The following is a 13,903-nucleotide window of genomic DNA, read 5'->3' as shown; positions in this document are numbered from 1 at the left end:
CCTACGCTCTCCATTGTATTTCACTTTTCCATGAAAACAATTACTTTAACAGCAAAATACAAAAATTAGTAGAAAGACGGTTAGTCAGTCATTAATGTTTATTTCCTTTTTTTTTTATCAGAATTGATGGTAAATAATAAATATATTGTAACTTCTAAAAGAATTGGATTTAACTTATCTTTTGTGTTAATGTCTATTTGCATACTATATGCCGTATACCCAATCACCTGATGACGACATTGCACCCGTGCACTCCCTATTCACTGCTAAGATATCATTTAAACACACAAGAGATCAGATGTCAGCAAAACTGCACTAAAAAGATCATGTGCATTGGATTTTACCAAGAGGGTGTTGGTTAGAATCAGACAGGTATTCTTCAAGAAAATATAAATTCTATTTTATTGATGTATAGACGGTTTGGCCGAGTGGTCTAAGGCGCCAGATTTAGGCTCTGGTCCGAAAGGGCGTGGGTTCAAATCCCACAGCCGTTAAGAGATGTTTAATAATATCCCTACGCTCTCCATTGTATTTCACTTTTCCATGAAAAACAATTACTTAAACAGCAAAAATACGAAAATTAGTAGAAAAAAGGTTAGTCAGTCATTAATGTTTATTTTTTTTTTTTTTTTATCAGAATTGATGGTAAATAATAAATATATTGTAACTTCTAAAAGAATTGGATTTAACTTATCTTTTGTGTTAATGTCTATTTGCATACTATATGCCGTATACCCCAATCACCTGATGACGACATTGCACCCGTGCACTCCCTATTCACTGCTAAGATATCAAATAAACCACACAAGAGATCAGATGTCAGCAAACCTGCACTAAAAAGATCATGTGCATTGGATTTTACCAAGAGGGTGTTGGTTTAGAATCGAACAGGTTTTCTTCAAGAAAATATAAATTCTATTTTATTGATATAATAGACGGTTTGGCTGAGTGGTCTCAGGTGCTAGATTTAGGCTCTGGTCCTAAAGGGCGTGGGTTCAAATCTCAGAGCTATCAAGAGATGTTTAAAAATAACCCTACGGTCTCCATTTTATTTCACTCCATGAAAAACAATTACTTAAACAGCCAGAATATGAAAATTAGTAGAAAAAAAGGTCAGTAAGTCATTAATGTTTTTTTTTTTAACAGAATTGATGGTAAATAATAAATATATTGCAAATTCTAAAAGAATTGGATTTAACTTATCTTTTGTGTTAACGTCTATTTGCATACTATATGCCGTATACCCCAATCACCTGATGATGATATTGCACCCTTGCACTCCCTATTCACTGGCTAAGATATCATTTAAACCACACAAGAGATCAGATGTCAGCAAAACTGCACTAAAAAGATCATGTGCATTGGATTTTACCAAGAGGGTGTTGGTTAAAATCGAACAGGTTTTCTTCAAGAAAACATAAATTCTATTTTATTGATATATAGATGGTTTGGCCGAGTGGTCTAAGGCGCCAGATTTAGGCTATGGTCCGAAAGGGCGTGGGTTCAAATCCCACAGGCCGTCAAGAGATGTTTAAAAATATCCCTACGCTCTCCATTGTATTTTACTTTTCCATGAAAAACAATTACTTTAACAGAAAAATACGAAAATTAGTAGAAAGACGGTTAGTCAGTCATTAATGTTTATTTCCTTTTTTTTTTTATTATCAGAATTGATGGTAAATAATAAATATATTGTAACTTCTAAAAGAATTGGATTTAACTTATCTTTTGTGTTAATGTCTATTTGCATACTATATGCCGTACACCCCAATCACCTGATGATGACATTGCACCCGTGCACTCCCTATTCACTGCTAAGATATCATTTAAACCACACAAGAGATCAGATGTCAGCAAAACTGCACTAAAAAGATCATGTGCATTGGATTTTACCAAGAGGGTGTTGGTTAGAATCAGACAGGTATTCTTCAAGAAAATATAAATTCTATTTTATTGATGTATTGATGGTTTGGCCGAGTGGTCTAAGGCTCCCGATTTAGGCTCTGGTCCGAAAGGGCGTGGGTTCGAATCCCACAGCCGTTAAGAGATGTTTAAAAATATCCCTACGCTCTCCATTGTATTTCACTTTTCCATGAAAAACAATTACTTAAACAGCAAAATACGAATATTAGTAGAAAAAAGGTTAGTCAGTCATTAATGTTTTTTTTATTAATATATAGACGGTTTGGCTGAGTGGTCTCAGGTGCCAGATTTAGGCTCTGGTCCTAAAGGGCGTGGGTTCAAATCTCACAGCTATCAAGAGATGTTTAAAAATAACCCTACGCTCTCCATTTTATTTCACTCCATGAAAAACAATTACTTAAACAGCAAAATACGAAAATTAGTAGAAAAAAGGTTAGTAAGTCATTAATGTTTTTTTTTTTTTTAACAGAATTGATGGTAAATAATAAATATATTGCAAATTCTAAAAGAATTGGATTTAACTTATCTTTTGTGTTAACGTCTATATGCATACTATATGCCGTTTACCCCAATCACCTGACGATGATATTGCACCCTTGCACTCCCTATTCACTGCTAAGATATCATTTAAACCACACAAGAGATCAGATGTCAGCAAAACTGCACTAAAAAGATCATGTGCATTGGATTTTACCAAGAGGGTGTTGGTTAAAATCGAACAGGTTTTCTTCAAGAAACATAAATTCTATTTTATTGATATATAGATGGTTTGGCCGAGTGGTCTAAGGCGCCAGATTTAGGCTATGGTCCGAAAGGGCGTGGGTTCAAATCCACAGCCGTCAAGAGATGTTTAAAAATATCCCTACGCTCTCCATTGTATTTTACTTTTCCATGAAAAACAATTACTTTAACAGCAAAATACGAAAATTAGTAGAAAGACGGTTAGTCAGTCATTAATGTTTATTTCCTTTTTTTTTTATTATCAGAATTGATGGTAAATAATAAATATATTGTAACTTCTAAAAGAATTGGATTTAACTTATCTTTTGTGTTAATGTCTATTTGCATACTATATGCCGTACACCCCAATCACCTGATGATGACATTGCACCCGTGCACTCCCTATTCACTGCTAAGATATCATTTAAACCACACAAGAGATCAGATGTCAGCAAAACTGCACTAAAAAGATCATGTGCATTGGATTTTACCAAGAGGGTGTTGGTTAGAATCAGACAGGTATTCTTCAAGAAAATATAAATTCTATTTTATTGATGTATAGACGGTTTGGCCGAGTGGTCTAAGGCTCCCGATTTAGGCTCTGGTCCGAAAGGGCGTGGGTTTGAATCCCACAGCCGTTAAGAGATGTTTAAAAATATCCCTACGCTCTCCATTGTATTTCACTTTTCCATGAAAAACAATTACTTACACAGCAAAATACGAAAATTAGTAGAAAAAAGGTTAGTCAGTCATTAATGTTTTTTTTTATTAATATATAGACGGTTTGGCTGAGTGGTCTCAGGTGCCAGATTTAGGCTCTGGTCCTAAGGGCGTGGGTTCAAATCTCACAGCTATCAAGAGATGTTTAAAAATAACCCTACGCTCTCCATTTTATTTCACTCCATGAAAAACAATTACTTAAACAGCAAAATACGAAAATTAGTAGAAAAAAGGTTAGTAAGTCATTAATGTTTTTTTTTTTTTAACAGAATTGATGGTAAATAATAAATATATTGCAAATTCTAAATGAATTGGATTTAACTTATCTTTTGTGTTAACGTCTATATGCATACTATATGCCGTTTACCCCAATCACCTGACGATGATATTGCACCCTTGCACTCCCTATTCACTGCTAAGATATCATTTAAACCACACAAGAGATCAGATGTCAGCAAAACTGCACTAAAAAGATCATGTGCATTGGATTTTACCAAGAGGGTGTGGTTAAAATCGAACAGGTTTTCTTCAAGAAAACATAAATTCTATTTTATTGATATGTAGACTGTTTGGCCGAGTGGTATCAGGTGCCAGATTTAGGCTCTGGTCCAAAATGGCGTGGGTTCAAATCCCACAACTGTCAAGAGATGTTTAAAATATCCCTACGCTCTCCATGATAAACAATTACTTAAACAGCAAAATACGAAAATTAGTAGAAAAAAGGTTAGTAAGTCATTAATGTTTTTTTTTTTTAACAGAATTGATGGTAAATAATAAATATATTGCAAATTCTAAAAGAATTGGATTTAACTTATCTTTTGTGTTAACGTCTATTTGCATACTATATGCCGTAAATAATAAATATATTGCAAATTCTAAAAGAATTGTATTTAACTTATCTTTTGTGTTAACGTCTATTTGCATACTATATGCCGTATACCCCAATCACCTGATGATGATATTGCACCCTTGCACTCCCTATTCACTGCTAAGATATCATTTAAACCACACAAGAGATCAGATGTCAGCAAAACTGCACTAAAAAGATCATGTGCATTGGATTTTACCAAGAGGGTGTTGGTTAAAATCGAACAGGTTTTCTTCAAGAAAACATAAATTCTATTTTATTGATATATAGATGGTTTGGCCGAGTGGTCTAAGGCGCCAGGTTTAGGCTATGGTCCGAAAGGGCGTGGGTTCAAATCCCACAGCCGTCAAGAGATGTTTAAAAATATCCCTACGCTCTCCATTGTATTTTACTTTTCCATGAAAAACAATTACTTTAACAGCAAAATACGAAAATTAGTAGAAAGACGGTTAGTCAGTCATTAATGTTTATTTCCTTTTTTTTTTATTATCAGAATTGATGGTAAATAATAAATATATTGTAACTTCTAAAAGAATTGGATTTAACTTATCTTTTGTGTTAATGTCTATTTGCATACTATATGCCGTACACCCCAATCACCTGATGATGACATTGCACCCGTGCACTCCCTATTCACTGCTAAGATATCATTTAAACCACACAAGAGATCAGATGTCAGCAAAACAGCACTAAAAAGATCATGTGCATTGGATTTTACCAAGAGGGTGTTGGTTAGAATCAGACAGGTATTCTTCAAGAAAATATAAATTCTATTTTATTGATGTATAGACGGTTTGGTCGAGTGGTCTAAGGCTCCCGATTTAGGCTCTGGTCCGAAAGGGCGTGGGTTCGAATCCCACAGCCGTTATGATATGTTTAAAAATATCCCTACGCTCTCCATTGTATTTCACTTTTCCATGAAAAACAATTACTTAAACAGCAAAATACGAAAATTAGTAGAAAAAAGGTTAGTCAGTCATTAATGTTTTTTTTTATTAATATATAGATGGTTTGGCTGAGTGGTCTCAGGTGCCAGATTTAGGCTCTGGTCCTAATGGGCGTGGGTTCAAATCTCACAGCTATCAAGAGATGTTAAAAAATAACCCTACGCTCTCCATTTTATTTCACTCCATGAAAAACAATTACTTAAACAGCAAAATACGAAAATTAGTAGAAAAAAGGTTAGTAAATCATTAATGTTTTTTTTTTTTTTAACAGAATTGATGGTAAATAATAAATATATTGCAAATTCTAAAAGAATTGGATTTAACTTATCTTTTGTGTTAACGTCTATATGCATACTATATGCCGTTTACCCCAATCACCTGATGATGATATTGCACCCTTGCACTCCCTATTCACTGCTAAGATATCATTTAAACCACACAAGAGATCAGATGTCAGCAAAACTGCACTAAAAAGATCATGTGCATTGGATTTTACCAAGAGGGTGTTGGTTAAAATCGAACAGGTTTTCTTCAAGAAAACATAAATTCTATTTTATTGATATATAGACTGTTTGGCCGAGTGGTCTCAGGTGCCAGATTTAGGCTCTGGTCCGAAAGGGCGTTGGTTCAAATCCCACAACTGTCAAGAGATGTATAAAATATCCCTACGCTCTCCATTATAAACAATTACTTAAACAGCAAAATACGAAAATTAGTAGAAAAAAGGTTAGTAAGTCATTAATGTTTTTTTTTTAACAGAATTGATGGTAAATAATAAATATATTGCAAATTCTAAAAGAATTGGATTTAACTTATCTTTTGTGTTAACGTCAATTTGTATACTATATGCCGTATACCCCAATCACCTGATGATGATATTGCACCCTTGCACTCCCTATTCACTGCTAAGATATCATTTAAACCACACAAGAGATCAGATGTCAGCAAAACTGCACTAAAAAGATCATGTGCATTGGATTTTACCAAGAGGGTGTTGGTTAAAATCGAACAGGTTTTCTTCAAGAAAACATAAATTCTATTTTATTGATATATAGACGGTTTGGCCGAGTGGTCTAAGGCGCTAGATTTAGTCTCTGGTCCGAAAGGGCGTGGGTTTAAATCCCACAGCCGTTAAGAGATGTTTAATAATATCCCTACGCTCTCCATTGTATTTCACTTTTCCATGAAAAACAATTACTTAAACAGCAAAATACGAAAATTAGTAGAAAAAAGGTTAGTCAGTCATTAATGTTTATTTCTTTTTTTTTTTTTATCAGAATTTATGGTAAATAATAAATATATTGTAACTTCTAAAAGAATTGGATTTAACTTATCTTTTGTGTTAATCTCTATTTGCATACTATATGCCGTATACCCCAATCACCTGATGACGACATTGCACCCGTGCACTCCCTATTCACTGCTAAGATATCATTTAAACCACACAAGAGATCAGATGTCAGCAAAACTGCACTAAAAAGATCATGTGCATTGGATTTTACCAAGAGGGTGTTGGTTAGAATCAGACAGGTATTCTTCAAGAAAATATAAATTCTATTTTATTGATGTATAGACGGTTTGGCCGAGTGGTCTAAGGCGCCAGATTTAGGCTCTGGTCCGAAAGGGCGTGGGTTCAAATCCCACAGCCGTTAAGAGATGTTTAATAATATCCCTATGCTCTCCATTGTATTTCACTTTTCCATGAAAAACAATTACTTAAACAGCAAAATACGAAAATTCGTAGAAAAAAGGTTAGTCAGTCATTAATGTTTATTTCTTTTTTTTTTTTTTTATCAGAATTGATGGTAAATAATAAATATATTGTAACTTCTAAAAGAATTGGATTTAACTTATCTTTTGTGTTAATGTCTATTTGCATACTATACGCCGTATACCCCAATCACCTGATGACGACATTGCACCCGTGCACTCCCTATTCACTGCTAAGATACCATTTAAACCACACAAGAGATCAGATGTCAGCAAACCTGCACTAAAAAGATCATGTGCATTGGATTTTACCAAGAGGGTGTTGGTTAGAATCGAACAGGTTTTCTTCAAGAAAATATAAATTCTATTTTATTGATATATAGACGGTTTGGCCGAGTGGTCTCAAGTGCCAGATTTAGGCTCTGGTCCTAAAGGGCGTGGGTTCAAATCTCACAGCTATCATGAGATGTTTAAAAATAACCCTACGCTCTCCATTTTATTTCACTCCATGAAAAACAATTACTTAAACAGCAAAATACGAAAATTAGTAGAAAAAAGGTTAGTAAGTCATTAATGTTTTTTTTTTTTTTAACAGAATTGATGGTAAATAATAAATATATTGCAAATTCTAAAAGAATTGGATTTAACTTATCTTTTGTGCTAACGTCTATATGCATACTATATGCCGTTTACCCCAATCACCTGACGATGATATTGCACCCTTGCACTCCCTATTCACTGCTAAGATATCATTTAAACCACACAAGAGATCAGATGTCAGCAAAACTGCACTAAAAAGATCATGTGCATTGGATTTTACCAAGAGGGTGTTGGTTAAAATCGAACAGGTTTTCTTCAAGAAAACATAAATTCTATTTTATTGATATGTAGACTGTTTGGCCGAGTGGTATCAGGTGCCAGATTTAGGCTCTGGTCCGAAATGGCGTGGGTTCAAATCCCACAACTGTCAAGAGATGTTTAAAATATCCCTACGCTCTCCATGATAAACAATTACTTAAACAGCAAAATACGAAAATTAGTAGAAAAAAGGTTAGTAAGTCATTAATGTTTTTTTTTTTAACAGAATTGATGGTAAATAATAAATATATTGCAAATTCTAAAAGATTTGGATTTAACTTATCTTTTGTGTTAACGTCTATTTGCATACTATATGCCGTATACCCCAATCACCTGATGATGATATTGCACCCTTGCACTCCCTATTCACTGCTAAGATATCATTTAAACCACACAAGAGATCAGATGTCAGCAAAACTGCACTAAAAAGATCATGTGCATTGGATTTTACCAAGAGGGTGTTGGTTAAAATCGAACAGGTTTTCTTCAAGAAAACATAAATTCTATTTTATTGATATATAGACGGTTTGGCCGAGTGGTCTAAGGCGCCAGATTTAGGCTCTGGTCCGAGAGGGCATGGGTTCAAATCCCACAGCCGTCAAGAGATGTTTAAAAATATCCCTACGCTCTCCATTGTATTTCACTCCATGAAAAACAATTACTTAAACAGCAAAATACGAAAATTAGTAGAAAAAATGTTAGTCAGTCATTAATGTTTATTTCTTTTTTTTTTTTTATCAGAATTGATGGTAAATAATAAATATATTGTAACTTCTAAAAGAATTGGATTTAACTTATCTTTTGTGTTAATGTCTATTTGCATACTATATGCCGTATACCCCAATCACCTGATGACGACATTGCACCCGTGCACTCCCTATTCACTGCTAAGATATCATTTAAACCACACAAGAGATCAGATGTCAGCAAACCTGCACTAAAAAGATCATGTGCATTGGATTTTACCAAGAGGGTGTTGGTTAGAATCGAACAGGTTTTCTTCAAGAAAATATAAATTCTATTTTATTAATATATAGACGGTTTGGCTGAGTGGTCTCAGGTGCCAGATTTAGGCTCTGGTCCTAAAGGGCGTGGGTTCAAATCTCACAGCTATCAAGAGATGTTTAAAAATAACCCTACGCTCTCCATTTTATTTCACTCCATGAAAAACAATTACTTAAACAGCAAAATACGGAAATTAGTAGAAAAAAGGTTAGTATGTCATTAATGTTTTTTTTTTTTAACAGAATTGATGGTAAATAATAAATATATTGCAAATTCTAAAAGAATTGGATTTAACTTATCTTTTGTGTTAACGTCTATATGCATACTATATGCCGTTTACCCCAATCACCTGATGATGATATTGCACCCTTGCACTCCCTATTCACTGCTAAGATATCATTTAAACCACACAAGAGATCAGATGTCAGCAAAACTGCACTAAAAAGATCATGTGCATTGGATTTTACCAAGAGGGTGTTGGTTAAAATCGAACAGGTTTTCTTCTAGAAAACATAAATTCTATTTTATTGATATATAGACTGTTTGGCCGAGTGGTCTCAGGTGCCAGATTTAGGCTCTGGTCCGAAATGGCGTGGGTTCAAATCCCACAACTGTAAGGAGATGTTTAAAATATCCCTACGCTCTCCATGATAAACAATTACTTAAACAGCAAAATACGAAAATTAGTAGAAAAAATGTTAGTAAGTCATTAATGTTTTTTTTTTTAACAGAATTGATGGTAAATAATAAATATATTGCAAATTCTAAAAGATTTGGATTTAACTTATCTTTTGTGTTAACGTCTATTTGCATACTATATGCCGTATACCCCAATCACCTGATGATGATATTGCACCCTTGCACTCCCTATTCACTGCTAAGATATCATTTAAACCACACAAGAGATCAGATGTCAGCAAAACTGCACTAAAAAGATCATGTGCATTGGATTTTACCAAGAGGGTGTTGGTTAAAATCGAACAGGTTTTCTTCAAGAAAACATAAATTCTATTTTATTGATATATAGACGGTTTGGCCGAGTGGTCTAAGGCGCTAGATTTAGGCTCTGGTCCGAAAGGGCGTGGGTTCAAATCCCACAGCCGTCAAGAGATGTTTAAAAATATCCCTACACTCTCCATTGTATTTCACTCCATGAAAAACAATTACTTAAACAGCAAAATACGAAAATTAGTAGAAAAAAGGTTAGTCAGTCATGAATGTTTATTTCTTTTTTTTTTTTTTAAACAGAATTGATGGTAAATAATAAATATATTGTAACTTCTAAAAGAATTGGATTTAACTTATCTTTTGTGTTAATGTCTATTTGCATACTATATGCCGTACACCCCAATCACCTGATGATGACATTGCACCCGTGCACTCCCTATTCACTGCTAAGATATCATTTAAACCACACAAGAGATCAGATGTCAGCAAACCTGCACTAAAAAGATCATGTGCATTGGATTTTACCAAGAGGGTGTTGGTTAGAATCGAACAGATTTTCTTCAAGAAAATATTAATTCTATTTTATGGATATATTGACGGTTTGGCCGAGTGGTCTAAGGCGCCAGATTTAGGCTCTGGTCCGAAAGGGCGTCGGTTCAAATCCCACAGCTGTCTAGAGATGTTTAAAAATATCCCTACGCTCTCCATTGTATTTCACTTTTCCATGAAAAACAATTACTTAAACAGCAAAATACGAAAATTAGTAGAAAAAAGGTTAGTCAGTCATTAATCTTTATTTCTTTTTTTTTAAACAGAATTGATGGTAAATAATAAATATATTGTAACTTCTAAAAGAATTGGATTTAACTTATCTTTTGTGTTAATGTCTATTTGCATACTATATGCCGTACACCCCAATCACCTGATGATGACATTGCACCCGTGCACTCCCTATTCACTGCTAAGATATCATTTAAACCACACAAGAGATCAGATGTCAGCAAACCTGCACTAAAAAGATCATGTGCATTGGATTTTACCAAGAGGGTGTTGGTTAGAATCGAACAGATTTTCTTCAAGAAAATATTAATTCTATTTTATGGATATATTGACGGTTTGGCCGAGTGGTCTAAGGCGCCAGATTTAGGCTCTGGTCCGAAAGGGCGTCGGTTCAAATCCCACAGCCGTCAAGATATGTTTAAAAATATCCCTACGCTCTCCATTGTATTTCACTTTTCCATGAAAAACAATTACTTAAACAGCAAAATACGAAAATTAGTAGAAAAAAGGTTAGTCAGTCATTAATGTTTATTTCTTTTTTTTTTAAACAGAATTGATGGTAAATAATAAATATATTGTAACTTCTAAAAGAATTGGATTTAACTTATCTTTTGTGTTAATGTCTATTTGCATACTATATGCCGTACACCCCAATCACCTGATGATGACATTGCACCCGTGCACTCCCAATTCACTGCTAAGATATCATTTAAACCACACAAGAGATCAGATGTCAGGAAACCTGCACTAAAAAGATCATGTGCATTGGATTTTACCAAGAGGGTGTTGGTTAGAATCGAACAGATTTTCTTCAAGAAAATATTAATTCTTTTTTATTGATATATTGACGGTTTGGCTGTGTGGTCTAAGACGCCAGATTTAGGCTATGGTCTGAAAGGGCGTGGGTCCAAATCCCACAGCCGTCAAGAGATGTTTAAAAATATCCCTACGCTCTCCATTGTATTTCACTTTTACATGAAAAACAATTACTTTAACAGCAAAATACGAAAATTAGTAGAAAGACGGTTAGTCAGTCATTAATGTTTATTTCCTTTTTTTTTTTTATCAGAATTGATGGTAAATAATAAATATATTGTAACTTCTAAAAGAATTGGATTTAACTTATCTTTTGTGTTAATGTCTATTTGCATACTATATGCCGTATACCCCAATCACCTGATGACGACATTGCACCCGTGCACTCCCTATTCACTGCTAAGATATCATTTAAACCACACAAGAGATCAGATGTCAGCAAAACTGCACTAAAAAGATCATGTGCATTGGATTTTACCAAGAGGGTGTTGGTTAGAATCAGACAGGTATTCTTCAAGAAAATATAAATTCTATTTCATTGATGTATAGACGGTTTGGCCGAGTGGTCTAAGGCGCCAGATTTAGGCTCTGGTCCGAAAGGGCGTGGGTTCAAATCCCACAGCCGTTAAGAGATGTTTAATAATATCCCTACGCTCTCCATTGTATTTCACTTTTCCATGAAAAACAATTACTTAAACAGCAAAATACGAAAATTAGTAGAAAAAAGGTTAGTCAGTCATTAATGTTTATTTCTTTTTTTTTTTTTATCAGAATTGATGGTAAATAATAAATATATTGTAACTTCTAAAAGAATTGGATTTAACTTATCTTTTGTGTTATTGTCTATTTGCACACTATATGCCGTACACCCCAATCACCTGATGATGACATTGCACCCGTGCACTCCCTATTCACTGCTAAGATATCATTTAAACCACACAAGAGATCAGATGTCAGCAAACCTGCACTAAAAAGATCATGTGCATTGGATTTTACCAAGAGGGTGTTGGTTAGAATCAGACAGGTATTCTTCAAGAAAATATAAATTCTATTTCATTGATGTATAGACGGTTTGGCCGAGTGGTCTAAGGCGCCAGATTTAGGCTCTGGTCCGAAAGGGCGTGGGTTCAAATCCCACAGCCGTTAAGAGATGTTTAATAATATCCCTACGCTCTCCATTGTATTTCACTTTTCCATGAAAAACAATTACTTAAACAGCAAAATACGAAAATTAGTAGAAAAAGGTTAGTCAGTCATTAATGTTTATTTCTTTTTTTTTAAACAGAATTGATGGTAAATAATAAATATATTGTAACTTCTAAAGAATTGGATTTAACTTATCTTTTGTTGTTAATGTCTATTTGCATACTATATGCCGTACACCCCAATCACCTGATGATGACATTGCACCCGTGCACTCCCTATTCACTGCTAAGATATCATTTAAACCACACAAGAGATCAGATGTCAGCAAACCTGCACTAAAAAGATCATGTGCATTGGATTTTACCAAGAGGGTGTTGGTTAGAATCGAACAGATTTTCTTCAAGAAAATATTAATTCTATTTTATGGATATATTGACGGTTTGCCGAGTGGTCTAAGGCGCCAGATTTAGGCTCTGGTCCGAAAGGGCGTCGGTTCAAATCCCACAGCCGTCAAGAGATGTTTAAAAATATCCCTACGCTCTCCATTGTATTTCACTTTTCCATGAAAAACAATTACTTAAACAGCAAAATACGAAAATTAGTAGAAAAAAGGTTAGTCAGTCATTAATGTTTATTTCTTTTTTTTTAAACAGAATTGATGGTAAATAATAAATATATTGTAACTTCTAAAAGAATTGGATTTAACTTATCTTTTGTGTTAATGTCTATTTGCATACTATATGCCGTACACCCCAATCACCTGATGATGACATTGCACCCGTGCACTCCCAATTCACTGCTAAGATATCATTTAAAACCACACAAGAGATCAGATGTCAGGAAACCTGCACTAAAAAGATCATGTGCATTGGATTTTACAAGAGGGTGTTGGTTAGAATCGAACAGTTTTCTTCAAGAAAATATTAATTCTATTTTATTGATATATTGACGGTTTGGCGAGTGGTCTAAGCGCCAGATTTAGGCTCTGGTTGAAAGGGCGTGGGTTCAAATCCCACAGCCGTCAAGAGATGTTTAAAAATATCCCTACGCTCTCCATTGTATTTCACTCCATGAAAAACAATTACTTAACAGCAAAATACGAAAATTAGTAGAAAAAGGTTAGTCATCATTAATGTTTATTTCCTTTTTTTTTTAACAGAATTGATGGTAAATAATAAATATATTGTAACTTCTAAAAGAATTGGATTTAACTTATCTTTTGTGTTAATGTCTATTTGCATACTATATGCCGTATACCCCAATCACCTGATGACGACATTGCACCCGTGCACTCCCTATTCACTGCTAAGATATCATTTAAACCACACAAGAGATCAGATGTCAGCAAAAACTGCACTAAAAAGATCATGTGCATTGGATTTTACCAAGAGGGTGTTGGTTAGAATCAGACAGGTTTCTTCAAAAAAAATATAAATTCTATTTATTGATGTATAGACGGTTT

The 13,903-nt window shown here is 34.2% G+C and overlaps 8 non-coding genes across 8 annotated transcripts; all 8 read left to right on the top strand.

The window, feature by feature from the left end:
- The first annotated feature begins 414 nt into the window (after positions 1–414).
- Positions 415–494, top strand: TRNAL-UAG. Its single transcript has one exon. It is a non-coding gene; the product is annotated as a tRNA-Leu (tRNA).
- Positions 495–6,750: 6,256 nt separating this feature from the next.
- TRNAL-UAG lies at positions 6,751–6,830 on the top strand. Its single transcript has one exon. It is a non-coding gene; the product is annotated as a tRNA-Leu (tRNA).
- A 1,437-nt stretch (positions 6,831–8,267) lies between these two features.
- Positions 8,268–8,347, top strand: TRNAL-UAG. The gene has a single exon. It is a non-coding gene; the product is annotated as a tRNA-Leu (tRNA).
- A 1,430-nt stretch (positions 8,348–9,777) lies between these two features.
- Positions 9,778–9,857, top strand: TRNAL-UAG. The gene has a single exon. It is a non-coding gene; the product is annotated as a tRNA-Leu (tRNA).
- Positions 9,858–10,294: 437 nt separating this feature from the next.
- Positions 10,295–10,374, top strand: TRNAL-UAG. Its single transcript has one exon. It is a non-coding gene; the product is annotated as a tRNA-Leu (tRNA).
- Positions 10,375–10,809: 435 nt separating this feature from the next.
- Positions 10,810–10,889, top strand: TRNAL-UAG. The gene has a single exon. It is a non-coding gene; the product is annotated as a tRNA-Leu (tRNA).
- Positions 10,890–11,843: 954 nt separating this feature from the next.
- TRNAL-UAG lies at positions 11,844–11,923 on the top strand. The gene has a single exon. It is a non-coding gene; the product is annotated as a tRNA-Leu (tRNA).
- Positions 11,924–12,361: 438 nt separating this feature from the next.
- TRNAL-UAG lies at positions 12,362–12,441 on the top strand. The gene has a single exon. It is a non-coding gene; the product is annotated as a tRNA-Leu (tRNA).
- The last annotated feature ends 1,462 nt before the right edge of the window (positions 12,442–13,903 follow it).

The sequence above is a fragment of the Ipomoea nil genome, unplaced genomic scaffold (genome assembly GCF_001879475.1).
Source record: "Ipomoea nil cultivar Tokyo-kokei standard unplaced genomic scaffold, Asagao_1.1 scaffold3210, whole genome shotgun sequence".
NCBI lineage: Eukaryota > Viridiplantae > Streptophyta > Magnoliopsida > Solanales > Convolvulaceae > Ipomoea > Ipomoea nil.
The sequence above is the reverse complement of the archived record's forward strand: the minus strand, read 5'-3'. Positions and strand labels throughout refer to the sequence as shown.